This window comes from Bos indicus, chromosome 19 (genome assembly GCF_029378745.1).
Source record: "Bos indicus isolate NIAB-ARS_2022 breed Sahiwal x Tharparkar chromosome 19, NIAB-ARS_B.indTharparkar_mat_pri_1.0, whole genome shotgun sequence".
Lineage (NCBI taxonomy): Eukaryota > Metazoa > Chordata > Mammalia > Artiodactyla > Bovidae > Bos > Bos indicus.
In genome coordinates this window covers 12,182,730-12,210,306 of record NC_091778.1, presented here as the reverse complement: position 1 = coordinate 12,210,306, position 27,577 = coordinate 12,182,730, and the positions used below count along the sequence as shown (strand labels likewise).

The window sequence follows — 27,577 nt, the reverse complement described above, 5'->3', positions numbered from 1 at the left end:
CCAGGGCAAACCATTTAATATCACAGTAATCCAAGTCCATGCCCTGACCAGTAATGCTGAAGAAGCTGAAGTTGAATGGTTCTATGAAGACCTACAATACCTTCTAGAACTAACACCAAAAAAAGATGTCCTTTTCATCATAAGGAACTCGAATGCAAAAGTAGAAAGTCAAGAGATACCTAGAGTAACAGGCAAGTTTGGCCTTGGAGTACAAAATGAAGCAGGGCAAAGGCTAACAGAGTTTTGCCAAGAGAACGCACTGGTCATAGCAAACACCCTCTTTCAACAACACAAGAGATGACTCTACACATGGACATCACCAGATGGTCAACACCAAAATCAGACTGATTATATTCTTTGCAGTCAACGATGGAGTAGCTCTGTACAGTCAGCAAAAACAAGACTGGGAGCTCACTATTCAGATCATGAACTCCTTATTGCCAAAATCAGACTTAAATTGAACAAAGTAGGGAAAACCACTAGATTATTCAGGTATGATCTAAATCAAATCCCTTAATGATTAGACAGTGGAAGTGAGAAATAGATTCAAGGGATTAGATCTGATAAAGTATCTGAAGAACTATGGACAGAGGTTCATGACATTGTACAGGAGGCAGTGATCAAGACCATCCCCAAGGAAAAGAAATGCAAAAAGGCAAAATGGCTGTCTGAGGAGGCCTTACAAATAGCTGAGAAAAGAAGAGAAGCTAAAGGCAAACAAGAAAAGGAAGGCTATACCTATTTTAATGCAGAGTTCCAAAGAATAGCAAGGAGAGATAAGAAAGCCTTCCTAAGTGATCACTGCAAAGACATAGAGGAAAACAATAGAATGGGAAAGACTCGAGATCTCTTCAAGCAAATTAGATACCAAGGGAACATTTCATGGGCACAATAAAGGACAGAAACGCTATGGACCTAACAGAAGCAGAAGAGATTAAGAAGAGGTGGCAAGAATACACAGAAATATAAAAAGATCTTCATGACCCAGATAACCATGATGGTGTGATCACTGAACTACAGCCAGACATCCTGGAATGCAAAGTCAAGTGGGCCTTAGGAAGCATCACTGTGAGCAAAGCTAGTGGAGGCGATGGAATTCTAGTTGAGCTATTTCAAATCCTAAAAGATGATGCTGTTAAAGCTGACATATATCTTCCATTTATCCTTCCAGATTCACTCTCCATCCTTCTCCATTATGCGCTCTGCCCAAAGAGGCTGATCTAACAGACCACATCAAAAGGGTTCTCAGGCTTTGGTTGAGTTTGGCCAACAGCGAACCGAGGCAGGAAATCAGGGTGGGAAGGAAGGTGGGATCATAATATTTGTTCTTTCAGCTCTCTCACTGAGAGGGCACCTTGTGCCTGCTGTGTCTCTACAGTGAAAGTCACTGATCTTCCAAAAGAGGCAACTTTCTATGCTGTCTCTTTTATGTTCTATTAACTACTACAGCAATTCCTCTAGCTTTTATATTTATATGAAAGCCAAAGAACAATCTAGGAACATATCAGAGATGGGGAAAAGACTAAGGATTGTAACCAAAGAAATCAGTTGAGCTTTAACCCATAAAAAAAAAGCACAACTAACATTTTGTGGAACAAAAATTCACAGAAATAAATATTTTAACTGTTACATCTCACAGATAAATTATATCATGCCATGGGTAAAGATTTTAAATAAAGTATTGCCAAGGTAAGAGTCAAAATTCTCTAGCATAAATTCAGTGACAAAGGACTGCTGTACAATCTTTTTAAAAAAACTGAATACTCAATTTATTTACTCTAAGAATAGGGTACATAGACTCACAATGTCTTTGTGCATTCGTTTTTCCATCTGAAAAGTAGTAGCGGTTTTGACTTCTTTAAATTCTCATTCGTGGTAACAAATACTTATGCATTCCCAGCTTCTGGCTGATTAGAGTGCCCTCATGTGTGTCTCTGCTGTAATGTTCTAGATTTCTGAGAAAGATAGTAATCTCAGCAGCAATACAATTATAATTTATTTCCCATTTATAATAGCTTCAAGTATCACTCAGCAAATGCTGAAGAGTGTGATTAATCCTACTACAATTCATTATCAAACTTTTCATATGCCAAATTTTATTCTAAAGTAATGACGTTATTATTTGCCCCAGTTCAAATGTTAATAACTTGAGTTTTTTTCCTAAAAACTTCTAAATTTTTCACTATGATTTTATTATCATACCTTAATGAAAAGCTGTAGCTAATTAAGTTGTCAATTATATATGATAGCCTGACTATACACTTTTGGAGGGTGGACAACAGCTCAAGGAACCAGTTCTAACTCAGTTTTTCCAAATAAAAATTTCCTTGTTTAAATCATTGCAAAGACTACTCAAAAAGACTATATTTGAGGATGCCAACGCCAAAAGAGAATTTCATTTTTTGGAACTGTATATAAAATAAAAAATCTCATAAATCCAACAATATTTTATATGACACTTATCCAACAAGTATTTATTGAGGGCCCCCACTATGTGCCAGGAATGAGATGTCAAACTGAGGAACCTGAATTTACTAAAGTAAAGCAAAAGGGACTGTTTTTTTCTCCTTTTATAAAATGACTTAGTAATAAATGCCTCACCCAAGAGGGTTGCTGTAAAGATCTAATAACATGACATACGTAACCACATATTTTAAAACAGAGAAACGTTGTTAAAATGTTTGCAAGAGAAACCTTGGTGATTCCAAGGACATATTTTAGGCCTTGCCTTGTGTATGGAAGATCTTTGAATGCGAGGCTCTACTACTACTCTAAATTTTTTTAATTAAAAATTTTCTTCAAAGTTTCATGACAGGAGAGAAGGTGGGAAGAGAGAATTGTGTTACCTAAGAAAAGAAGTCTGAACTATTATTTTCCTCATTGCCTCTTACCTTCTTTATCTTAGTCAATCTCAGGCAGGGCATACATTGGCTGCGGATACCAGTTAAATCATGAGGTCAGATTAACTATACTAGATTAGCCAGAATGGAGCAGTTATACTAACCCGGCAGAAGCCAGTGTTACACCTTTCCAAAATCCCTGAAACTAAAAACACCAGCAAACTCATGACGTTCAAAGGTACGTATTATAGTATATGAGGTGATTATCTGATTCTAGGCCCTGTAGAAAATTGAATAGACCCACAAATCACATATCCCACATATCAGGGACAGATTTCCTCTTCTTGGGCTCTAAAATCACTGCGGATGGTGACTGCAGTCATGAACTTAGACGACGATTGCTTCTTGGAAGGAAAACTATGACAAACCTAGACAGTGCGTTAAAAAGCAGAGACATCACTTTGCCAACAAAAGTCTGTATAGTCAAGGCTATGGTCTTTCCAGTAGTCATGTATGGATGTGAGAGTTGGACCATAAAGAAGGCAACGTGCCGAAGAATTGATGTTTTCAAACTGTGGTATGGAGAAGACTCTTGAGAGTCCCTTGGACAGGAAGGAGATCAAACCAATCAATCCTAAAGGAAGTTAACCCTGAATATTCATTGGAAGGACTGATGCTAAAGCTGAAGCTCCAATACTTTGGCCACCTGATGTAAAGAACTGACTCATTGGAAAAGACCCTGATGCTGGGAAAGATTGAAGGCAGAAGGAGGAGAGGGCAACAGAGATGGTTGGATGGCATCACTGATTCAATGGACATGAACTTGTGCAAACTCCGGGAGATGGTGAGGGACAGGGAAGTCTGGCGTGCTGCTGTCCTTGGGGTTGCAAAGAGTTGGACATGACTTGGCAACTGAACAACAATGAACAACATATCACAGCCCCCCTTCCTGCTGTCCTCTATCCACTCAGAATCTGACACGGTATTCCAAGAAAAGTTCCATGTCCCACAGTTCTGTCTTCTCCAAGTTCCAATGTAAATTTCCATGGTTTTATGTGACCTATTAATCAGTTATCTCCAACCTTTGCAAGTTTGATGACATACACTTCCTCTCCAATTTTTAAACATCATGGAAATTATTTAACATATCAAAAGTAGATTTAAAAAAGCATAGTGAATCCTCCGCATACCCATCAACCAACTTTAACTACTGTCAACATTTGGGGAACTTCAAGATTAGAATAGCCTAAAGGAGGCAAGAATATACAATGGATTAAAGACAATCTCTTTAACAAGTGGTGCTGGGAAATCTGGTCAACCACTTGTAAAAGAATGAAACTGGACCACTTTCTAACACCATACACAAAAATAAACTCAAAATGGATTAAAGATCTAAACGTAAGACCAGAAACTATAAAACTCCTAGAGGAGAACATAGGCAAAACACTCTCCGACATACATCACAGCAGGATCCTCTATGACCCACCTCCCAGAATATTGGAAATAAAAGCAAAAATAAACACATGGGACCTAATTAACCTTAAAAGCTTCTGCACATCAAAGGAAACTATTAGCAAGGTGAAAAGACAGCCTTCAGAATGGGAGAAAATAATAGCAAATGAAGCAACTGACAAACAACTAATCTCAAAAATATACAAGCAACTCCTACAGCTCAACTCCAGAAAAATAAACGACCCAATCAAAAAATGGGCCAAAGAACTAAATAGACATTTCTCCAAAGAAGACATACAGATGGCTAACAAACACATGAAAAGATGCTCAACATCACTCATTATCAGAGAAATGCAAATCAAAACCACTATGAGGTACCATTTCACACCAGTCAGAATGGCTGCGATCCAAAAGTCTACAAATAATAAATGCTGGAGAGGGTGTGGAGAAAAGGGAACCCTCTTACACTGTTGGTGGGAATGCAAACTAGTACAGCCACTATGGAGAACAGTGTGGAGATTTCTTAAAAAACTGGAAATAGAACTGCCTTATGATCCAGCAACCCCACTGCTGGGCATACACACTGAGGAAACCAGAAGGGAAAGAGACACGTGTACCCCAATGTTCATCGCAGCACTGTTTATAATAGCCAAGACATGGAAGCAACCTAGATGTCCATCAGCAGATGAATGGATAAGAAAGCTGTGGTACATATACACAATGGAGTATTACTCAGCCATTAAAAAGAATACATTTGAATCAGTTCTAATGAGGTGGATGAAACTGGAGCCTATTATACAGAGTGAAGTAAGCCAGAAGGAAAAACATAAATACAGTATACTAACGCATATATATGGAATTTAGAAAGATGGTAACAATAACCCTGTGTATGAGACAGCAAAAGAGACACTGATGTATAGAACAGTCTTATGGACTCTGTGGGAGAGGGAGAGGGTGGGAAGATTTGGGAGAATGGCAATGAAACATGTAAAATATCATGTAGGAAACGAGTTGCCAGTCCAGGTTCGATGCACGATGCTGGATGCTTGGGGCTGGTGCACTGGGAGGACCCAGAGGGATGGTATGGGGAGGGAGGAGGGAGGAGGGTTCGGGATGGGGAACACATGTATACCTGTGGCGGATTCATTTTGATATTTGGCAAAACTAATACAATTATGTAAAGTTTAAAAATAAAATAAAATTAGAAAAAAAAAAAAAAGATTAGAATAGCCTGACAATGGGAGTTCCCTGGTGATCTACTGGTTAGGATTTGGTGTTTTCACTGCCAAGGCCTGGGTTCAATCTCTGATCAAGGAATTGAAATCCTGCTGCACAGTCAAAAAAAGAAAAAAAAACAGCATGAGAGTGGGTGGTGATTAGAAAACCAAACAGAATTTTTGAAACAAAAATATAATATTTAAAAGTATAAAATCAATGGAAAGATTGAACAGCTGAATAATTAGTGATCTATAAGACAGTCCCAAGGAAGTTACCTAGAATATACCATTGTGGTGGTGGTTGTGGTTTAGTTGCTAAGTTATGTCTGACTCTTGCAACCCCCATGGGCTGTAACCCACCAGGCTCCTTTGTCCATGGGATTTCCCAGGCAAGAATACTGGAGTGGGTTGCCGTTTCCTTCTTCAGGGGATCTTCCCAACCCAAGGATCAAACACAAGTCTCCTGCATTGCTGGCAGATTCTTTACCAACTGAGCCACCAGGGAAGCCCCAAATATACCATAGAGACAAAGAAATGGAAAGATGAAAGAGAAATTATGGGTCATAGATGATAAAGTGCAAAGGTCCAATGTGCATCTGGCACCAGAAGGGGAAAATGGACAGAACAGAGGAGAGGTCATGTTCAAAAAATTATGACTGAGAATCTTCTAGAATTGATGAAATTCAAATCCTGACTTTGAAGAAACTAAATGAATCCCACTCTAAATAAAAAGAAATCCATGCCAAGACACATCATTGTAAAACCAAAGGTAAGAAAAAAAAAAAAACAAAGGTAAGAAAAAGATCCTAAATCAGCTAGAGAAAAATACAGCAATAACAGGACATTTCTCAATGGCAATAATAGAAGCCAGAAGACAGTGGAATAATGTCTTTAAGGTCTGAGAAGAAAATAACTGTCAACCTAGAATTATGTCATCAAAAACTACCTCAAAATAGATCCTGAAGTAATAATATTTTCAGAGAGACTGTGGAAGATACCCTCAACTAGGAGGTCAATTACCCTAAAGGTAATTCTTGAAGTTTTTAATGAGAAATTCTAAGGCACTGGGCTTTGTAAAAGTTGTGAAAATGCATAGATTGAGAACACAAAAAGACTAAGGGCACACTGGCTCCCACCACAACTACTACCAACCTCATCTTAACTTTTCAATTCTGGGACATTTTGGTTACACTGGAGGTATATGCTTTACTTTTGCAGATTTCAGGGGAAGGGAACACTTCTGCTCCATCTCCTCATGCTACTGACCCCAAAAGACCTTTCTGGGCCCATAAGCTCTTAGGAGGAGTGGTTAACATGACTGGTCAGAATTCAAGGCATTGACTGGGCCTTATCTGCATCTTCTTCATGACTCAGGTCTCTATTTTCTTCTGCCTCTTACTGAAGTTTCTTTGGGTCTCCTCCGAAACAACTAGTTTTGGAGAAAGAAGAAATAGCTGACATATCTCCATAGAGAAAGTTATTATATTCTCATCCTTGCATGTAGCTCCCTAAAGTTCCTCAGTCTGGGACACCAAAGGGACAAGGGGACCCAGGCATCCTTGGTTTCTGAATTAATAACATTAAAATACCTCAGAACTCATATGTGTCCTCTAATATAGATGCTCATCCCTACTCTAAGGTAATGAAGACTAGCTGCTGTCCCTGGGGAAAGGACAAGCGGCTTCTCTGCCAAATTCAAACACAGGAGAAATCATCTTTGCTGGAAGAAAAACACTGATTTCACAGGGAATTAAAGGTTAATCATCTTGGTGAAATCACCCAGCTCTCTAAAGAGGCTGAATATTTACTGTATTAGAATAGAAACAGGACAAATGTCAAAAAGAAATCTGGACCCAAATACACACTGAATTCAGTATATGATAAAAGTTAGCATTCCAGATCAGTGGGAGAAAGATGACTTATTCAATAAATGTAATGAGACAACTGGTTAGACTTTTTTAAAGCTGAATCATTACTTTATGCCAAAATAAAGTCCATATGTATCAAAATTTAAAGATAAAATATGAAAGCATAAAAATACTGAGGGGAACATGGATGAATATTTTTATAATCTTGGAGTGGAAAAGGCCTTTTCAAGCATGTGTTACCAAATTCAGATTGTATAAAGAAAAAAATTTTATACATTTTGGCTGCATAAAAATAAAAACTTAGACCTTTCAAAATGACGTGAAAATACTACTTAAAAAAAGATATATCATCTTCTTGAATAAGGATTAAAATCATAAAGATGTCAATTATTCCCAAATTAGTAACTGAACCAGAATATATTTATTTTTAACTAACATATGCATACAAATCCAGTCAGAATATACTGACTTTACATCAATAATGTACTGATTGATATATTGATTTTACTGGACAATAACACTAACATTCATGTGGAAGAATACATGAGACTAATCAAGAGTATTTGGTAAAGAACACCAGTGAAGGGAGATACGTCTTATCACAATTCAACTTAAAATGAAGCCATAGTAAATAAAACAGTATATTATTGGCATAGGAATAGAAAAATAGATCAGTAGAAAGTATGGAGAGTCCAAAATTGATTAAACTATATAGGAGAATCTTATCAAAGAATCGAGATGGTTTTACATATTATACGGTGCTGGAATAATTGAGTATATATTTGGAAGAAAATAAACCTATTTCTTCTGGCAGAAACTGATAGCTGTGATACAAATTCCATTCAGAACCCTGATTTTGTTTAGGCTAGAAGTGTGTTCAGTCAACTATTCACCTCCCTCAGTTCAGTTCAGTTCAGTTCACAGTCAGTCGTGTCCGATTCTTTGCAACCCCCTGTACTACAGCACTCCGGGCTTCCCTGTCCATCACCAACTCCAAGAGCTTACTCAAACTCATGTCCATTGAGTCAGTGATGCCATCCAACCATCTCATCCTCTGTCACCTCCTTCTCCTCCCACCTTCAATCTTTCCCAGCATCAGGGTCTTTTCCAGTGAGTCAGCTCTTCACATCACATGGCTAAAGTATTGGAGTTTCAGCTTCTGCATCAGTCCTTCCAAAGAATATTCAGGACTGATTTCCTTTAGGATTGACTGGTCGGATTTCTTTGCAGTGCAAGGAACTCTCAATAGTCTTCTCCAGCACCTTATTTCAAAAGCATCATATCTTCGACACTCAGCTTTCTTCATGGTCCAACTCTCACATCCATACATGACACTGGAAAAACCATAGCTTTGACTAGATGGACCCTTGTCAGCAAAAAATGTCTGCTTTTTAATATGCTGTCTAGGTTTGTCATAGCTTTTCTTAAAAGGAGCATGTGTCTTTTAATTTCATGGCTGCAGTCACCATCTGCAGTGATTTTGGAGCCCCCAAAAATAAAGTCTGCCACTGCTTCCATTGTTTTCCCATCTATTGCCCTGAAGTGATGGGACTGATTGCCATGATCTTCATTTTTTGAATGCTGAGTTTTAAGCCACTTTTTCACTCTCCTCTTTCAATTTCATCAAGAGGCTCTTTAGTTCCTCTCCGCTTTCTGCCATAAGTGTGGAGACATCTGCATATCTGAGGTTATTGATATTTCTCCAGCCAGTCTTGATTTCAGCTTGTGTTTTTCATCCAGCCTGGCATTTCACATGATGTACTCTGCATATAAGTTAAATAAACAGGGTGACAATATACAGTCTTGACGTACTTCTTTCCCAATTTGGAACCAGTCCATTGTTCCATGTCCGGTTCTAGCTGTTGCTTCTTGACCTGCATATAGATTTCTCAGGAGGCAGGTAATGTGGTCTGGTATTCCCATCTCTTGAAGAATTTTCTGCAGTTTGTTGTGATCCACACAGTCAAAGGCTTTGACATAGTCAATAAAGCAGAAGTAGAGGTTTTTTAAAGAATTCCCTTGCTTTTTCTATGATCCAATGGATGCTGGCAATTTGATCTCTGGTTCTTCTGCCTTGTCTAAATCAGCTTGAACATCTGGAAGTTCTCTGTCCACATACTGTTGAAACCTACCTTGGAGAATTTTGATCATTACTTTGCTAGCATGTGAGAAGAGTGCAATTGTGCGGTATTTGAACATTCCTTGGCATTGCCTTTCTTTGGGATTGGAATGAATACTGACCTTTTCCAGTCCTGTGGCCACTGCTGAGTTTTCAAAATTTAATGGCATATTGAGTGCAGCACTTTCACAGCATCATATTTTAGGATTTGAAATAGCTCAGCTGGAATTCTATCACCTCCACTAGCTTTGTTCATAGTAATGCTTCCTAAGGCCCACTTGACTTCACATTCCAGGATGTCTGGCTCTAGGTGAGTGATCACACCATGGTGGTTATATGAGTCTTAAGATCTTTTTTGTATAGCTCTTCTGTGTATTCTTGCTACCTCTTCTTAGTATCTTCTGCTTCTGTTAGGTCCATAGCATTTCTATCCTTTATTGTGCCGATTTTTGCATGAAATGTTCCCTTGGTATCTCTAATTTGCTTGATGAGATCTCTAGTCTTTCCCATTCTATTGCTTTTCTGTTTCTGATCACTTAGGAAGGCTTTCTTATCGCTCTTTGATGTTCTTCGGAACTCTGCATTCAGATGGATATATCTTTCCCTTTCTCCTTTGCCTTTTGCTTCTCTTCTTTTCTCAGGTATATGTAAGGCCTTCTCAGCCAACCATTTGGCCTCTTTGCATTTCTTTTTCTTGGTGATGGTTTCGATCACCACGTCCTGTACAATGGGCTTCCCTCATAGCTCAGTTGGTAAAGAATCCGCCTGCAATGCAGGAGACCCTAGTTCAATTTCTGGGTCGGGAAGATCCACTGGAGAATGGATAGGCTACCCACTCCAGTATTCTTGGGCTTCCCTTGTGGCTCAGCTGCTAAGGAATGTGCCTGCAATGAGGGAGACCTGGGTTCAATCCCTGGGTTGGGAAGATCACCTGGAGAAGGGAAAGGCTACCCACTCCAGTATTCTGGCCTGGAGAGTTCCATGGACTGTATAGTCCATGGAGTCACAAAGAGAATGTTATGAACCTCTGTCCATAGTTCTTCAGGTACTTTGTCTTATCAGCAAGCTTGCCTTGAGAACCCCATGAACAGTATGAAAAGGCAAAAAAATATGACACTGAAAGATGAACTCCCCAGGTCAGTAGGTGCCCAATATGCTACTGGAGAAGAGTGGAGAAGTAGCTCCAGAAAGTGAAGAGGTGGAGCCAAAGCGAAAGCAACACCCAGTTGTGGATGTGACTGGTGATGGAAGTAAAGTCCAATGCTGTAAAGAACAATATTGCATAGGAACTGGAATGTTAGGTTCATGAATCAAGGTAAATCGTAAGTGGTCAAACAGGAGATGGCAAGAGTGAACATTGACATTTTAGGAATCAGTGAACTAATTCACAGAGTTGTTCTAATTCACAGAATTAAATTCACAGAATGGGTGAATTTAATTCAGATGACCATTATATCTACTACTGTGGGCAAGAATCCCTTAAAAGAAATGGAGTAGACATCATAGTCAAAAAAAGAGTCCAAAATGCAGTACTTGGGTGCAATCTCAAAAATTACAGAATGAACTCTGTTCGTTTTTAAGGGAAACCATTCAATATCACAGTAATCTGAGACTATGCCCCAACCACTAATGCCAAAGAAGCTGAAGTTGAATGGTTCTATGATGACCTGCAATACTTCTAGAACTAACACCAAAAAAAGATGTCCTTTTCATCACAGGGGTCTGGAATGCAAAAGTAGAAAGTCAATAGATACCTGGAGTAACAGGCAAGTTTGGCCTTGGAGTACAAAATGAAGCAGGGCAAAGTCTAACAGAGTTTTGCCAAGAGAACACACTGGCCATGGCAAACACCCTCTTCCAACAACACAAGAGATGACTCTACACATGGACATCACCAGATGGTCAATACTGAAATTAAATTGATTATATTCTTTGCAGCCAAAGATGGAGACGCTCCATATAGTTGGCTAAAACAAAACCGGGATCTGACTGTGGCTCTGACCATGAACTCCTTATTGTAAAATTCAGACTTAAATTGAAGAAAGTAGGGAAAACCACTAGACCATTCAGGTATGACCTAAATTACTGAGACATAATTAGAAATCTAATGGGTAGAACTTCCAGGAAAGCTATTGTTTTTTGATTAAAAAAAAAAAAAAGAATTTGCCTCTTACCCTTTTCCCTGAAAAATTCTTCCTGTCTATTACATAAATGTGATGCTTAGAGTATAGAAACTGTATTACATGAGAAAGAAAATAATAATCTAATGACTGTCAAACTGAAAGTGAGAAGCAGCCTAGTTCTTTGATGGCATGGTAGAGTCACACACCAGTACTGACTTCTTACTTCCATTCTTTATGTCACATTAAAAAAAACCCTATCTGATGAAGACATTTTAGCAAGGATTGTACTATGCATAGTTGAATGAAAATTCTGTTAACTCAGCACCTATATCATATCACATACAAAGATGAACTTCAAATGACTTAGGTATCTACATAAAAAATGATAAAAATATGGAGGTGTGTGGGGGAGACTTTAATTAAGAAGAATCACTGGTGCACCCTCATGGAAAACCGTATGGAGGTTCCTCAAAAAACTAAAAATAGAATTACCATATGATCCCATAATCCCACTCCCAGGCATATATCCAAAACTATAATTCATAAAGATACTTACGCCCCTATGTTTACAACAGCCCTATTCATAATAGCCAAGACATGGCAACTACCTAAATGTCCACTGACAGATGAATGGATAAAGAAGATGTGATACATATACATATATGTATACACACACGTACACAAACAGGAATATTAACCATGAAAAGAATGAAATAATCCCATTTGCAGCAATCTAGATGGAATGGGATATTATCGCACTAAGTGAAGTAAGTCAGAGAGAGAGAAAAAAAATACCATATGATATCATTTACATATGGAATCTAAAACTATGACACAAATAAACCTATCTACGAAGCAGAAACAGACTCACAAACATAGAGAACAGACCTGTGGTTGCCAAGCGAGGTGGGAGAGGGGTGGAGGGGGAGTTTGGGGTTAGCAGATGCACACTACAGAGTGGATAAGCAACAAGGTTCCACGCTATAGCACAGGAAGCTATATTAAATATTCTGAGATAAACTATAATGGAAAAGGATATTTTTAAATGTATATATATGTATAATTGAATCACTCTGCTGTATAGCAAAAATTAACACAACACTGTAAATCAACTACACATCAATAAAAAAAACTTCAGACATTAAAATAAATAGATTACCAGGGGCAGGGGAGAAGAATCGAAATAAGTTTTTTCTATCATGAAAGCATAAATAAAATCAAAACAAACAACAGACTGGGAAAATATTTATATTACTAACATATGAGTTACAGTCCCAAGCATTCAAAAAGCTTCTACAGACTAATTAGAAACAAATGACCAGTAGAAAAAATGGAAAAGGAATACAATAGGCAAGGTGCAAAAGAAGAAATTCAAACATTCAATAAAAATATGAAAAAATGCTCAGCCTCACTAGTCAGGAAATGCAAATAAAAACAAAAATAAGTTATCATTTATCACTGATTTCCAAAAACCATAAAGTGTGATAATATCTGGGACTGAGTAAAGGAAACTCATACATGCTGGTAGGAATATAAACTGCTTCAACAAACTTGGAAAATATTTGAGCAAACAGTCTCAGTTTTAAGGAATCTATCCTACAGAAATAAAGGCCTCAAAATGCAAGATAAATACATTGATGACATTGGATATCTCTTATCATGGTTATCGTATCATGGTAACTGCCTTTAATTTATTCATGATTCCTGGTATGCTTGTCCTTTTTGCAGTGTGATTTGGTATTCCTTCCACTAACATGACTGAAGCGACTTAGCAGCAGCAGCCACTGAGAGTTAAAGTCTACTTCTCTACTTCTTGAATCCTGGACTTGGTGACTTTCTTCCACCAATGGGATGGTACAACTGTGGCACAAACAGAAGTTTGAATACAATTGCAGGATTTCCCTCATGGCTCAGTGGTGAAGAATCCACTTGCTAATGCAGGAGATGGGGGTTTGATCCTTGGTCCAGGAGGATCCTGTATCCCATGGAGCATCTAAGCCAAACTAAGCCCAGCAACTATTGAGCCTGTGCTCCAGAGCCTGGGAGCTGCAACTACTGAGCCCATGTGCTGCAACTTCTGAAGCCAGAGCACCCTGAAGACTATGCTCTCCAACAAGAGAAGCCACCGCAATGAGAAGCCCGCTCCCCACAGCTAGAGAGTGGCCCCCACTCACTGCAACTACAGAAAAAGGCTGAGCAGCAAACAACACCCAGCACAGCCATAAATAAATAAATAAAATTATTTTAAAATGTTAAAAAATGTTTTAAAAAGTAATTACATATTGGAGCTTGCTCTTTCTTGCAGATAGGAACAGCCTCCTGGAGGATGAGAGATTATGTGGAGAAGACCCTGGAAACCATCCTAGCTGAGACCCCAGATATGTGACTGAGGCCATTCTAAACCCTCCAGTTCCAGCTAAGCTGGCCCAGATGAGAACTGACGAGCCAACTCTCAGAATTCTAAGAAATAATAAATACTGTGGTTTTAAGTCACTAATTTAGATGATTTGCTTCACAGAAAAATAAATATTTGATACAGTAGTGAAAAAACAAAATGAGCTACAAAACTTTGGATGTAATCAATGGGGAAAGATGAGTCAATTGCTTCACATCCCTGTTACCGACTATTATGCAATTATTAAAGTGTTAGAATCTTCATCTATTACTTCAGAGCAACCCTGCCCAATAGAGAGGTAATGTGAGCCAAATGTGTAATTTTAAGCTTTTATAGCTATATTAAAAGGAGATAGACAAATTTTAATAATCTATTTATTTAACCCAATATACTCCAAATATTATCACTGTATGTGTAATCAATAAAAATTATTTGTTAGATATTTCACATTCTTTTTTTAAACTAACTCTTAGAAATCTGGCATGTATTTCATACTTCAGCACAATTTAATTCTGACTAGCTACATTTCAAGTGTTCAATAGCTATGTGTGGCTAGTGATTACCACAGACTCAAATGTTTGAGTCTCTCCACAGCTACCTCCTCAATTCCTTTTTAAGAGAAAAGACATATAAGTATACATCAGTATGCAGAATGGGATGGAAGGATGTAACCCAAATTGTTAAAATTGCTTTGCCAGCCAATTGAGGTTGGAAGAAAAAGCGGATTATATCTCTTTATACATTCTTATATTGTTTAGCTTCATTATAAAGGTATGTTAATTAAAAAAATAATAAAGGTATGTTAATTATAAAATTATTTTTAAAAGTTAATCACAAAGCCTAAAATAAACTAAAAACAATGAGATAAAAAGGAACACATCAACGGCTCCTAACTAAGATTACTTTCAAGATGAAGAAAGAATTTTCCTTTTTAATAGAGATCTTCTTGCACTATTTCTATCTTAAACTTTAATCACATATTACTTTTTTTTTTTACAATTTTAAAAGTTATATTTTTAGGTAAAATAAATATTGATTTGAAATACTTAATTCCTCATACTAAATATTTATTAAGTATCAGCTCTGATAGGCACATACTCATTTTTTAACTTTAAGCCATAACAATTTTTAACTTACAGAATGTGTGGGAAATATTTTTGAGCATGGGAGACCTTTGGTGCTCCTTCCTTCTTATTCTAAGTAAGGTCACTCTCCTACTTCCAATTAATATTCTACTGAGGAATGAAATATATGGGATTAGCTTGCCACTTAGAAGCCTAATGTTCACTTCAGTACAGTTCAGTCACTCAGTTGTGTCCGACTCTTTGCGACCCCATGAATCCCAGCACACCAGGCCTCCCTGTCCATCACCAACTCCTGGAGTTTACTCAAACTCATGTCCATCGAGTCTGTGATGCCATCCAGCCATCTCGTCCTCTGTCGTCCCCTTCTCCTCCTGCCCCCAATCCCTCCCAGCATCAGAGTCTTTTCCAATGAGTCAACTCTTCACATGAGATGGCCAAAGTATTGGAGTTTCAGCTTCAGCATCAGTCCTTCCAATGAACACCCAGGACTGATCTCCTTCAGAATGGACTGGTTGGATCTCCTTGCAGTCCAAGGGACTCTCAAGAGTCTTCTCCAACACCACAGTTCAAAAGCATCAATTCTTCGGCGCTCACCTTTCTTCACAGTCCAACTCTCACATCCATACATGATCACTGGAAAAATCATAGCCTTGACTATATAGATCTTTGTTGGCAAAGCAATATCTCTGCTTTTGAATATTCTCTCTAGGTTGGTCATAACTTGCCTTCCAAGGAGTAAACGTCTTTTAATTTCATGGCTGCAGTCACCATCTGCAGTGATTTTGGAGCCCAAAACAATAAAGTCTGACACTGCTTCCACTGTTTCCCCGTCTACCCCATGAAGTGATGGGACTAGATGCCATGATCTTAGTTTTCTGAATGTTGAGCTTTAAGCCAACTTTTTCACTCTCCTCTTTCACTTTCATCAAGAGACTCTTTAGCTCCTCTTCACTTTCTGCCATAAGGGTGGTGTCAGCTGTATATCTGAGGTTATTGATATTTCTCCCAGCAATCTTGATTCCGGCTTGTGCTTCTTCCAGCCCAGTGTTTCTCATTGCCAGACATTCTGGAATATGAAGTCAAGTGGGCCTTAGGAAGCATCACTATGAACAAAGCTAGTGGAGGTGATGGAATTCCAGTTGAGCTATTTCAAATCCTGATAGATGATGCTGTAAGAGTGCTGCACTCAATATGCCCGCAAATTTGGAAAACTCAGCAGTGGCCACAGGACTGGAAAAGGTCAGTTTTCATTCCAATCCCAAAAAAAGGCAACGCCAAAGAACGCTCAAACTATCGCACAATTGCACTCATCTCACACGCTAGTAAAGTAATGCTCAAAATTCTCCAAGCCAGGCTTCAGCAATATGTGAACCGTGAACTTCCAGATGTTCAAGCTGGTTTTAGAAAAGGCAGAGGAACCAGAGATCAAATTGCCAACATCCGCTGGATCATAGAAAAAGCAAGAGAGTTCCAGAAAAACATCTATTTCTGCTTTACTGACTATGCCATACCCTTTGACTGTGTGGATCACAATAAACTGTGGAAAATTCTGAAAGAGATGGGAATACCAGACCACCTGACCTGCCTCTTGAGAAACCTGTATGCAGGTCAGGAAGCAACAGTTAGAACCGGACATGGAACAACAGACTGGTTCCAAATAGGAAAAGGAGTACGTCAAGGCTGTATATTGTCACCCTGCTTATTTAACCTAATGTTACTTGGTAACAAAAAGTGCTGTTTCCTAATTTTCTGCCCTACTTATGCAGTGTCATTTTTTTATGGGGGACATAATATGAAGATACTGAATATCCTAAATCTTTTGTCATCAGTTTATAGGACATCTATAGTATTATTTGACTAGCTTCCACATTGTTTTCATGGGACCAACCATCTTGAAAAATGTAACTTTGTACCCCTGGCCATAATTAATTCTAGAAGTGGGCATCTGGGTGGATCAGAGCACACCCAAGATTATACGGGCTTTGAATCCAAGGAGTTGAGTCAGTCTCTATCCAGCAGCTGCTGAAGCTCTAAGTAAAAATCCTGGAGCTATCAGCAGCCTTGCTTCCCTTTGGATGGAACACGGAAACAAAGGCAGTCAACTGTAGAGACAGAAAGAAAATTGCTCAGAAAGGAGCGGAAGAGAGAAAGTGAGCTCTCATGACTTTTACACTCTTGGTGCCAGTTTTTTCAGAGGTTGATCTATATCTTTACTCTGTCTTCAGCATTATTTTTCTATCTGTGATACCATTAGCTTTCAATAAAATCTTCGTTTACAACTAAAGCCAGTTTAAGCTGGGTATTCTTTAACATGCAATGAAATAATCCTAGCAAATACAAAGGAAGACAAATGTAGATAGAATGATTGCAGTTGGGTTTTTGGGTTTTTTCCTACTTTCCATTTGTATTCTAGCATGATGTTAAACAACTTTCAAAATTTTTATTGAAAAAAAAGATTTCATTGAATCTGAAATTTGCCTATTCATGATAGAGGCATTATTAGTTGCATACCAAGCATTCATTCCTCTACTTTTCCTGCTAAAAGAAAACTTACTCGTTCAGGTACTCACTCCTTTCTCCCAAGGAGCGCACTAACTGAGGGAAAGATGACCCATCCTATTGCCACGCATGGCATTTCCCTATCAGCTGTGTATTAAACCAATTACACTACAAGGAAAGATTTTTTTAATTAATTAATTAATTATTTTTGGCTGCACTGGGTTTTCGCTGTTGCACTCAGGCTTTCTCTAGCTGCAATTGTTGTGGTGCAAGGACTTCTCATTGCGGTGGTTTCTCTTGTTGTGAAGCGTGAGCCCTAGGCACACAGGCTCAGTAGTAGCACCTTGAGGGCTCAGTAGCTGCAGCTCGTGGGCTCTAGAGCACAGGCTCAGTAGCTGCGGCTCGCAGGCTCTAGAGCATAGGCTCAGTAGTTGTGGCGCCCTGGCCCAGTTCACCATGGCATGTGGGATCCTCCTGGACCAGGGATCGAATCCATGTCCCCCACATTGTCAAGTGGACTCCCAACAACGGGACCACCAGGGAAGTCCTGGGAAAGATTTTTATTCTATGGTTAGAGAAGTTTTTATGTCCTATGGGACATAAACAAGGAAATTGCAGTTTTAGCTGTTGCTGGAAGCCATCTTCCTACTATGAAGAAAGTAACTGGAGAAGATTTAACCCCTTCTATTAAAGTTTTATTTCTTAACTTTAATGAAAATGTTTTTCATTTATAGAATACTGAATTCCTTTAAAAATCTGCTTGTTCTTTTTTCATAATGTCCCATTCTTGCTTTAAGGATTCTTTTCCTTTCAGACTTTGAATATTTTAAAGACACTTATATATTGAGTAACACAATATAAAAATACTTATATTTACTTTACCACTAGTGCCATCCCGAATGACGCTAGTGGTAAAGAACACGTTTGCCAATGCAGGAGACAGAAGAGACTCAGTTTCGATCCCTGGGTCAGGAAGATCCTCTGGAGGAGGGCACTGCAACCCATTTCAATATTCTTGCCTGGAGAATCCCATGGACAGAGGAGGCTGGCAGGCTACAATCCACAGGGTTGCAAAGAGTCAGATACAACGACTGATGTGACTTAGCATACACACATATACGGGAATGGAAATGGGAATTTCTGATGGATTCATAGAAAGGTAAGCAGTACAGTTTGGCTAGAGATATTTGCTATTCCATGGATGAGAATCATTGGCATAACCTGGGAGCTTATTAGAAATGCTGAATTTGAGGCTCTACCCCAAACTTACCAAATCAGAAGATGCATTTTTAACAAGATCCCCTGATGACTGGGGTTATTCATACAAATGTGAAAGTTTGAGAAGCTCTGCTGCTGTAAAGGAAGAGAAAGCAATATAGTTAGGGAGGTCAATAAAACTCCTCTGCTATTTCAGATTTAAATTTTACTCCTTTGTGGAAAATGAATACGACTACAATGACTATGCTAAAGCCTAACCTATGCTAAAGTTCTAACTTTATTAGAACTTTAATTAATGGAACAACAGACTGGTTCCAAATAGGAAAAGGAGTACATCAAGGTTGAATATTATCACCCTGTTTATTTAACTAATATGCAGAGCATATCATGCGAAATGCAGGGCTACATGAGTTACAAGCTGGAATCGATTGCCAGAAGAAATATCAACAACCTCAAATATGCAGATGGTATCACTCTAGTGGCAGAAAATGAAGAACTAAAGAGCTTCCTGAGGAGGGTAAAAGAGGCGAGTGAAAAAGCAGGCTAAAAACTCAATATTGAAAAAACTAAGATCATGGCATCCTGCCCATCACTTCATGGCAAATAGAAAGGGGAAAGGAGCAAGTGTGACAGATTCCTCTTCTTGAGCTCTAAAGTCACTGTGGATGGTGACTGCAGGCATGAAATTGGATGACTGTTTCTTAGAAGGAAAGCTATGACAAACCTAGACAGTGCATCAAAAAGCAGAGACATCGCTTTGCAAAAAAGGCCCGTATAGTCAAGGTTATGGTCTTTCCAGTAGTCATGTACAGATGTGAGAAGTAGACCATAAAGAAGGCAGAGTGCTGAAGAATTGATGCCTTCAAACTGTGGTTCTGGAAAAGACTCTTGAGAGTCTCTTGGATAGCAAGGGTATCAAACCAGTCAATCCTAAAGGAAATCAACCCTGAATATTCATTGGAAGGATTGATGCTAAAGCTTATGCTTCAGTACTTTGGCTACCTGATGTGAAGAGCCAACTCATTGGAAAAGATCCTGATGCTGGGAAAGATCGAAGGCAGAAGGAGAAGAGGGCAACAGAAGATGAGATGGTTGGATGGCATCACCGATTCAATGGACATGAACTTGGGCAGACTTCAGGAGATGGTGAGGGATAGGGAGGCCTGGCGTGCTGCAGTCCATGGGGTCACAGAGTCAGACATGATTTGGCAACTGAAGTTTGCATAATCTCTAGTATATGTTACTTAAAGACTCTGAAAAAAGCATTTATTTAATTTAAAAAGTACTTCCACACTTACAAAGCTTCCAGATGATTATTACTATATTATTATAATAATTATAACTTTGATGTAAACAAAAGCCAGTTATCAGAACTTTTTAGTGAAACAGGTAAGTGGAAATTTGTTCATCCACAGGAAAAAGGAGAAATAAACTGTGGGGCATCCATACAATGGATGTTATATTTAGCAAAAAACAAAACAAAAACAAAAAACTATTGATTCATACAATAGAATGAATGAATCTCAAAGAGTATGAATAATTGAAAAGTAAATGAATCTCAAAAATGCTATGCTGAGTGAAAGAAGGCTTGTACAAGAGTATAAGGTTCTATAACAACTAAATCTATGGTGAAAAAAATAGTGATTGCTTTCAACATTGGCTAAGGACAGGAATTGACTAAGAGAGGGGGTTGTGTTTTGGAGTTATGAAAACATTCTATATCTTGATAAAGGTTAAGATTACACAGGTAAATGTATATATGTCAAACTCACCAGAATGTATACTTAAGATTTATGCATTTCACTTTACATATAAAAATTGTAGAAAAATTAAACCCTAGTTAACAATACATAAGCTGAAGTCTTTAAAGGTGAAGCATACTGAGAATATATGCAATTTGTTTTGAAATGCACAAAGTAATAAGATGATTTGACAGAAGATAGACTAGTTGGTTATGGCTAGGAATGGTTAGTTATATGATAACATGAATATATCAAAATGTTACCTATAGAATATAAACTGGGAGGTAGGAGGAGGGTATATGGGTACTTATTGTACTATTCTTTCAACTAACCTCTACACTTAAAATTTTTCATAATAAAATATTGGGGGAAAGAAAAAAGTCACCAAAAATTAATTGTAATTTTGTTTAAAAATATAAAATGTGTTTTCAAGGATATATTTAAATGAATAGATAAAGGTATGAAAGCTACACATAATTGCAGGAATTGTCAAGCTGATCTTAAAATTCACATAGAAATGAAAGGACACAAATTTTTAGCTGAAACAGTCAAACAAGAAGATGAAAGTTGGAGGACCAAAATTTCCTGATTTTAAAACATACCAGCCAACTACAGTGATCATAACAGTGTGTTACTGGTGTAAGAACAGACATAACAGAAAATAGAACAGAATTAGAGCCAGAAATAAAGTCTTACATTTATGGACAACTGATTTTCAACAAAGATGTCAAGAAAATTCAATGGGAAAGAGAGCGGAAAGAAACAGTCTTTCAATAAATGGATATCCAAGTGCAAAAAATTAATTTGAACTCCTTTTTCACATCATATATAAAAATTAACTCAAAAAGGATCACAGACCTCATGCAAGAGCTAAAGCTGTAAAACTCTTAGGAAAAAAATAGAAGTAAATTTTCATGAACCTTGGGAGTAGGTGACTGTTTCTAAGATATGACATTAGATAGAACAAGCAACCAAAGGAAAAAAAATTAATTGGGCTTTATCAAAATTAGAAAAAAAGTTTAGATTTATTTTTAATTGAAGGGTAATTGCTTTACAATAAAACTAAAATGTTAATGCTTCAAAAATATCATTAAGAAGGGACTTCCTTGGTGATCCATTGGTTAAGACTCTGTACATCCACTGCAGGGGGCATGGGTTCTATCCCTAGTCATGAAATTAAGATTCTACATCCCACATGCTGCAAGTGGTTCAGCCGAAAAAAAAAAAAAAAAACACATTAAGAAAGTGAAAGACAATCTACAGAATGGGAGAAAATATTTGCAAGTCATATATCTGATATGGAACTTGTATCCAGAATATACTAAATTCAGTAACAACTAAAAATTTCTAAATTCAATAACAAGAAGACAAAAAGCCCAATTTTTAAAGAGTCTCTGAAAAGACGTTTCTGTAAAAGAGACATACAAATGGATGATAATGGATATGAAAAAATGTTCAACAACATTAGCCATCAGAGTAATGCAAATCAAAACCACAGTAAGATTCCACTTCACTTCCATTAGGATGGTTACAAACAAAGAGATAATAACAAGTGTTGGAAAGGATGTGAAGAAATTGGAACACTCATACACTGCTAGTGAGAATGTAAAACAGTACATCCACTTTGTAAAATAGTCTGGTAGTTCCTCAAAAAGTTAAACCGAATTACCATGTGACTAATTCCACTTCTATATATGTACTCAAGAAAAATGCAAATTTATGTCCAATATAAAAACTTCTATGAGAATGTTAATAGCATCATTTATTCCTAACAGTCAACAACTGGGAAACAACTCAAACGTCCATTGGATGGTGAATGGATAAACATGTTGGTATATCCATATGATGGAATATTACTGGGCAATAAACAGGAACGAAGTACTGATACAGGCTTTGACATGGATAAACCTTGAAAACATTGTACCAAGTGAAAGAAGCTGTCACAAAAGACACATACTCTATGATTCCATTTATATGAAAAGTCTATAATAGGCAAAAAGTTGGCTTCAAACTCAACATTCTGAAAACTAAGATCACGGCATCTGGTCCCATCACTTCATGGCAAATAGATGGGGAAACAATGGAAACAGTGAGAGACTTTATTTTGGGGAGCTCCAAAATCACTGCAGATGGTGACTGCAGCCATGAAATTAAGAGACAATTGCTCCTTGGAAGAAAAGCTATAACCAACGTAGACAGCATATTAAAAAGCAGAGACATTACTTTGCCAATAGAAGTCCATCTAGTCAAAGCTATGGTTTTTCCAGTAGTCATGTATGGATGTGAGAGTTGGACCATAAAGAAAGCTGAGCACTGAAGAACTGATGCTTTTGAACTGTGGTGTTGGAGAAGACTCTTGAGAGTCCCTCGGACTGCAAGGAAATTCAACCAGTCAATCCTAAAGGAAATCAGTCCTGAATATTCATTGGAAGGACTGAAGCAGAAGCTGAAACTCCAACACTTTGGCCACCTGATGCAAAGAACTGACTCATTTGAAAAGACCTGGATGCTGGGAAAAGATTAAAGGCAGGAGAAGGGGACGACAGAGGATGAGATGGTTGGATGGCATCACCGACTTGATGGACAATGAGTTTGAGTAAGCTCCGGGAGTTGGTAATGGACAGGGAATCCTGGCGTGCTGCAGCCCATGTGGACATGACTGAGCAACTGAACTGAACTGAACTGATAATAGGCAAATCCACAGAGACAGAAGGTAGATTAGTGGTTGCTAGTGGAAGGGCAGATGGGGGAATGAGGAGTGACTATTAATGGGATTGGGTTTTGTTTTGCAGTACAGCATATATTCTAAATTCATAATGATGATGGTTACTCTGTAACTACCCTAAAACCTACTGAATTGTATACTTCAAAAGGGTAAATTGCAAGTTATGTGAATAATATCTCAGTAAAGCTACTATTCAAAAAACACACTTTGGGTTTGTTGTCTGGTACACAGAGATGACTTTCAGATTTCTGCTGGTAGCAGGGGGCAGGGGGTGGGAAATTGCAAGTGCGGTAACTGCTGCTAAGGAAACACCAGCAGTTTCTAATTTTATGCTGTCCTATATTCTGCTGTAACTCTCATAGCTTTTGATAATGTTATACTTGAGGCCAAAACAGAAATGCCTTTTATATTTTATTATAACAGCTAAGCTGGGAAATAAATTCACCAATTGCTTTTTTAAAAAGGAAATGAGCTAAAAACAACATAGATGTAAGTGTAGCTTAAATAAACCTTTGCTCAGTCAGATGAATGTGTTCACTGGGGAGGGAAAGTTTGGTAGTAAAAATAGTTTAAAGTGTTACATTATTTTAAAAAGCATTTTGTTTCATTTACTGTAAATGGTCAACATCATTTTAAAGCAGATGGTAAATCTGTTGGATAGTAAAAAGAAATGACATCTTGCTTCCATTTTCCTATTTCTTCCAGTTCATTTCTTTACCACAAATCATTTTCCATTGTTGGAGGATATTAAATTTAAATCAAACTGAAGGGAAAAAAGCAGGTAGCTATGTTCATAAATTCATGTTTCTTAGCACTGCTGCTTCCTATAGCCATTTTATGAAGAATATTTCAAATTGATCTATTCATTCTGGATGTGAACAAATTGAAAGTTTCTTTTCTTGAGCAAACAGCTCCTTCAAGAAATCTATTTACAAAATGAAAAAATATATAATTATGATACATAAACATTTAAATAAATTTTAATACTCTTCTATGAGAAAAGATCTAGAACTGCTATACATTTAAGGAAGGGTATTAAGTTTAATTTGTAAAGATAACTAAGAGGTACAGTGTTTACCATGTTCTTAGACTAAAGTGCTATACATGGAGTGTGTATATATGTATGTGGACATACATGCATTTATGTATATAAATGTCTATATATGTGTATAATTCTCACAATTATGTAAATAAATAGGTAAAAATTCCTTACAATAGCCCATTATGATGTGAAAATGAAGAAAGAGCAAGGTTAAGCAATTTGTCCTGAATTTGTCCCTGAATTCAGGGAGTTTGGCACTACAGACCATGTTTTTGATAATTACTCTAGGGATTCCCTGGTGGCTTAGTGGGTAAAGAATCCACTTTCAATGATGCATTAGATCCAGGAGATGCAGGTTTGATTCCTGTGTCAGGAAGATCCCTTGGAGGAGGGTACAGTAACCCACTCCAGTATTCTTGTCTGAAGAATCCCATGGATAGAGAAGCCTGAGAGGCTACAGTCTATGGTGTTGCAGAGTCAGACATGATTGAAGTGTCTGAGTATGCATGAAGAATGTGTATAGGAAAGCAAGAATAAGCTAGACAAGTAGGGGGAAAGAGTCAGAGAGGACCTAATAACAGGTGACAAGGGGACAGCAAAGGTATCAGGTTCAGTTCAGTCACTCAATCGTGTCTGACTCTGCGACCCCATGGGCTGCAGCACGCCAGGCTTCCCTGTCCATCACCAACTCCAGGAGCTTGCTCAAACTCATGTTCATTGAGTCAGTGATGCCATCCAACCATTGCATCCTCTATCGTCTCCTTCTCCTCCTGCCTTCCATCTTTCCCAGCATCAGGGTCTTTTTCAATAAGTCAGTTTTTCACATCAGGTGGCCAAAGTACTGGAATTTCAGCTTCAGCATCAGTCCTTCCAATGAATATTCTGAACTGATTTCCTTTAGAATAGACTGGCTGGATCTCCTTGCAGTCCAAGGGACTCTCAGTCTTCTCCAACACCACAGTTCAAAAGCATCAGTTCTTCGGTGCTCAGCTTTCTTCATGGTCCAGCTCTCACATCCATACAAGACTAGTGGAAAAACCACAGCTTTAACTAGATGGACCTTTGTCACCAAAGTAATGTCTCTGCTTTTTAATACGCTGTCTAGGTCAGTCATAGCTTTTCAAGGAGCAAGCATCTTTTAATCTCATGGTTGTAGTCACCATCTGCAATGATTTTGGAGCCAAGAAAATAAAGTCTCTCACTGTTTCCATATTTTCCTCATCTATTTGCCATGAACTGATGGGACTGGATGGCATGATCTTCGGTTTTTGAATGTTGAGTTTTTAAGTCAGCTTTTTTCACTCTCTTCTTTCACTTTCATCAAGAGGCTCTTTAGTTCTTCTCTGCTTTCTGCCATAAAGGTGGTTTTGTCATCAGCATATTTGAGGTTATTGATATTTCTCCTGGAAATCTTGATTGCAGCTTGTGCTTCAACCAGCCCGGCATCTCATATGATGTACTCTGCATATAAGTTAAATAAGCAGGGTGACAATATACAGCCTTGACAGACTCTTTTCCCAATTTGGAACCAGTGTGTTGCCCCATGTCCAGTTCCAACTATTGCTTCTGGACCTGCATACAGATTTCTCAGAGGCAGGTAAGGTGGTCTGGTATTCCCATTGCTTGAAGAATTTCCCACAGTTTGTTGTGATCCACACAGTCAAAGGCTTTGCGTAGTCAATAAACCTGAAGCAGATGTTTTTCTGGAATTCTCTTGCTTTTTATATGATCCAATGGATATTGGGAATTTGCTCTGGTTCCTTTGTCTTTTCTAAATCCAGCTTCAACATCTGGAAGTTCACGATTCACATACTGCTGAAGTCCAGCTTAGAGAATATTGAGCATTATTTTGCTAGCGTGTGAGATGAGTGCAATTCTGTGGTAGTCTGAACATTCTTTGGCATTGCCTTTCTTTGGGATTGGGATGGAAACTGACTTTTTCCAGTCCTGTGGCCACTGCTGAGTTTTCCAAATTTGCTGGCATATTGAGTGCAGCACTTTAACAGCATCATATTTTAGGATTTGAAATAGCTCAACTGGAATTCCATCACCTCCACTAGCTTTGTTCATGGTGATACTTCCTAAGGCCCACTTGACTTCACACTCCAGGATGTCTGGCTCTAGGTGAGTGATCACACATTGGTGGTTATATGAGTCATTAAAATCTGTTTTGTATAGCTCTTCTGTGTATCCTTGCCACCTGTTCTTAATATCTTCTGCTTCTGTTAGGTCCATAGTGTTTCTGTCCTTTATTGTGCCTTTATTATTATGAAATGTTCCCTTGGTATCTCTGATTTGCTTGAAGGGATCTCTAGTCTTCCCCATGCTATTGTTTTCCTCTATTTCTTTGCACTGATCACTGAAGAAGGCTTTCTTATCTCTCCTTGCTATTCTCTGGAACTCTGCATTCAGATGGATACATCTTTCCTCTTCTTTGTCTTTCACTTCCCTTCTTTTCTCAGCTATTTGTAAGGCCTCCTCAGACAACCATTTTACCTTTTTGCATTTCTTTTTCTTGGGGATGATTTTGATTACCATCTCCTGTACAATGTTAAGAACCTCCATCCACAGTTCTTCTGGCACTCTATCTATCAGATCTAATCCTTTGAATCTATTTTTCACTTCCACTGCATAATCGTAAGGGATTTGATTTAGGTCATACCTGAATGGCCTAGTGGCTTTCCCTACTTTCTCCAATTTAAGTCTCAATTTGACAATAAGGAGTTCATGATCTGAGCCCCAGTCAGATCCTGGTCTTGTTTTTGCTGACTGTATAGAGTGTCTACATCTTTGCCTGCAAAAAATATAATCAATCTGATTTCAGTATTGACCATCTGGTGATGTCCACGTGTAGTCATCTCGTGTTGTTGGAAGAGGGTGTTTGCTATGACTGGTGCGTTTTCTTAGAAAAACTCTGTTAACCTTTGCTGTGCTTCATTTTGTACTCCAAGGCCAAATTTGCCTGTTACTCCAGGTATCTCTTGACTTTCTACTTTTGTATTCCAGTTCCTTATAGATGAAAAGGACATCTTTTTTTGGTGTTACTTCTAGAAGATTTTGTAGGTCTCTATAGAACCATTCAACTTCAGTTTCTTCAGCATTAGTGGCTGGGGCATAGACTTATATTACTGTGATACTGAATCGTTTGTGTTGGAAACGAACAGAGATCATTCTATCATTTTTTAGATGCACCCAAGTACTGCATTTCAGACTCTTTTGTTGACTATGAGGGCTACTCCATTTCTTCTAAAG

At 38.1% G+C, this 27,577-nt stretch overlaps 1 long non-coding RNA gene across 1 annotated transcript in view; it reads right to left on the bottom strand.

The window, feature by feature from the left end:
• LOC139177503 (uncharacterized) overlaps window positions 1-27,577 on the bottom strand; it is a 47,965-nt gene that overhangs the window by 5,198 nt on the left and 15,190 nt on the right. Inside the window, exon 3 of the long non-coding RNA XR_011561914.1 lies at window positions 18,869-18,951. This is a non-coding gene — a long non-coding RNA (uncharacterized lncRNA). The remainder of the gene's footprint in view (window positions 1-18,868; window positions 18,952-27,577) is intronic.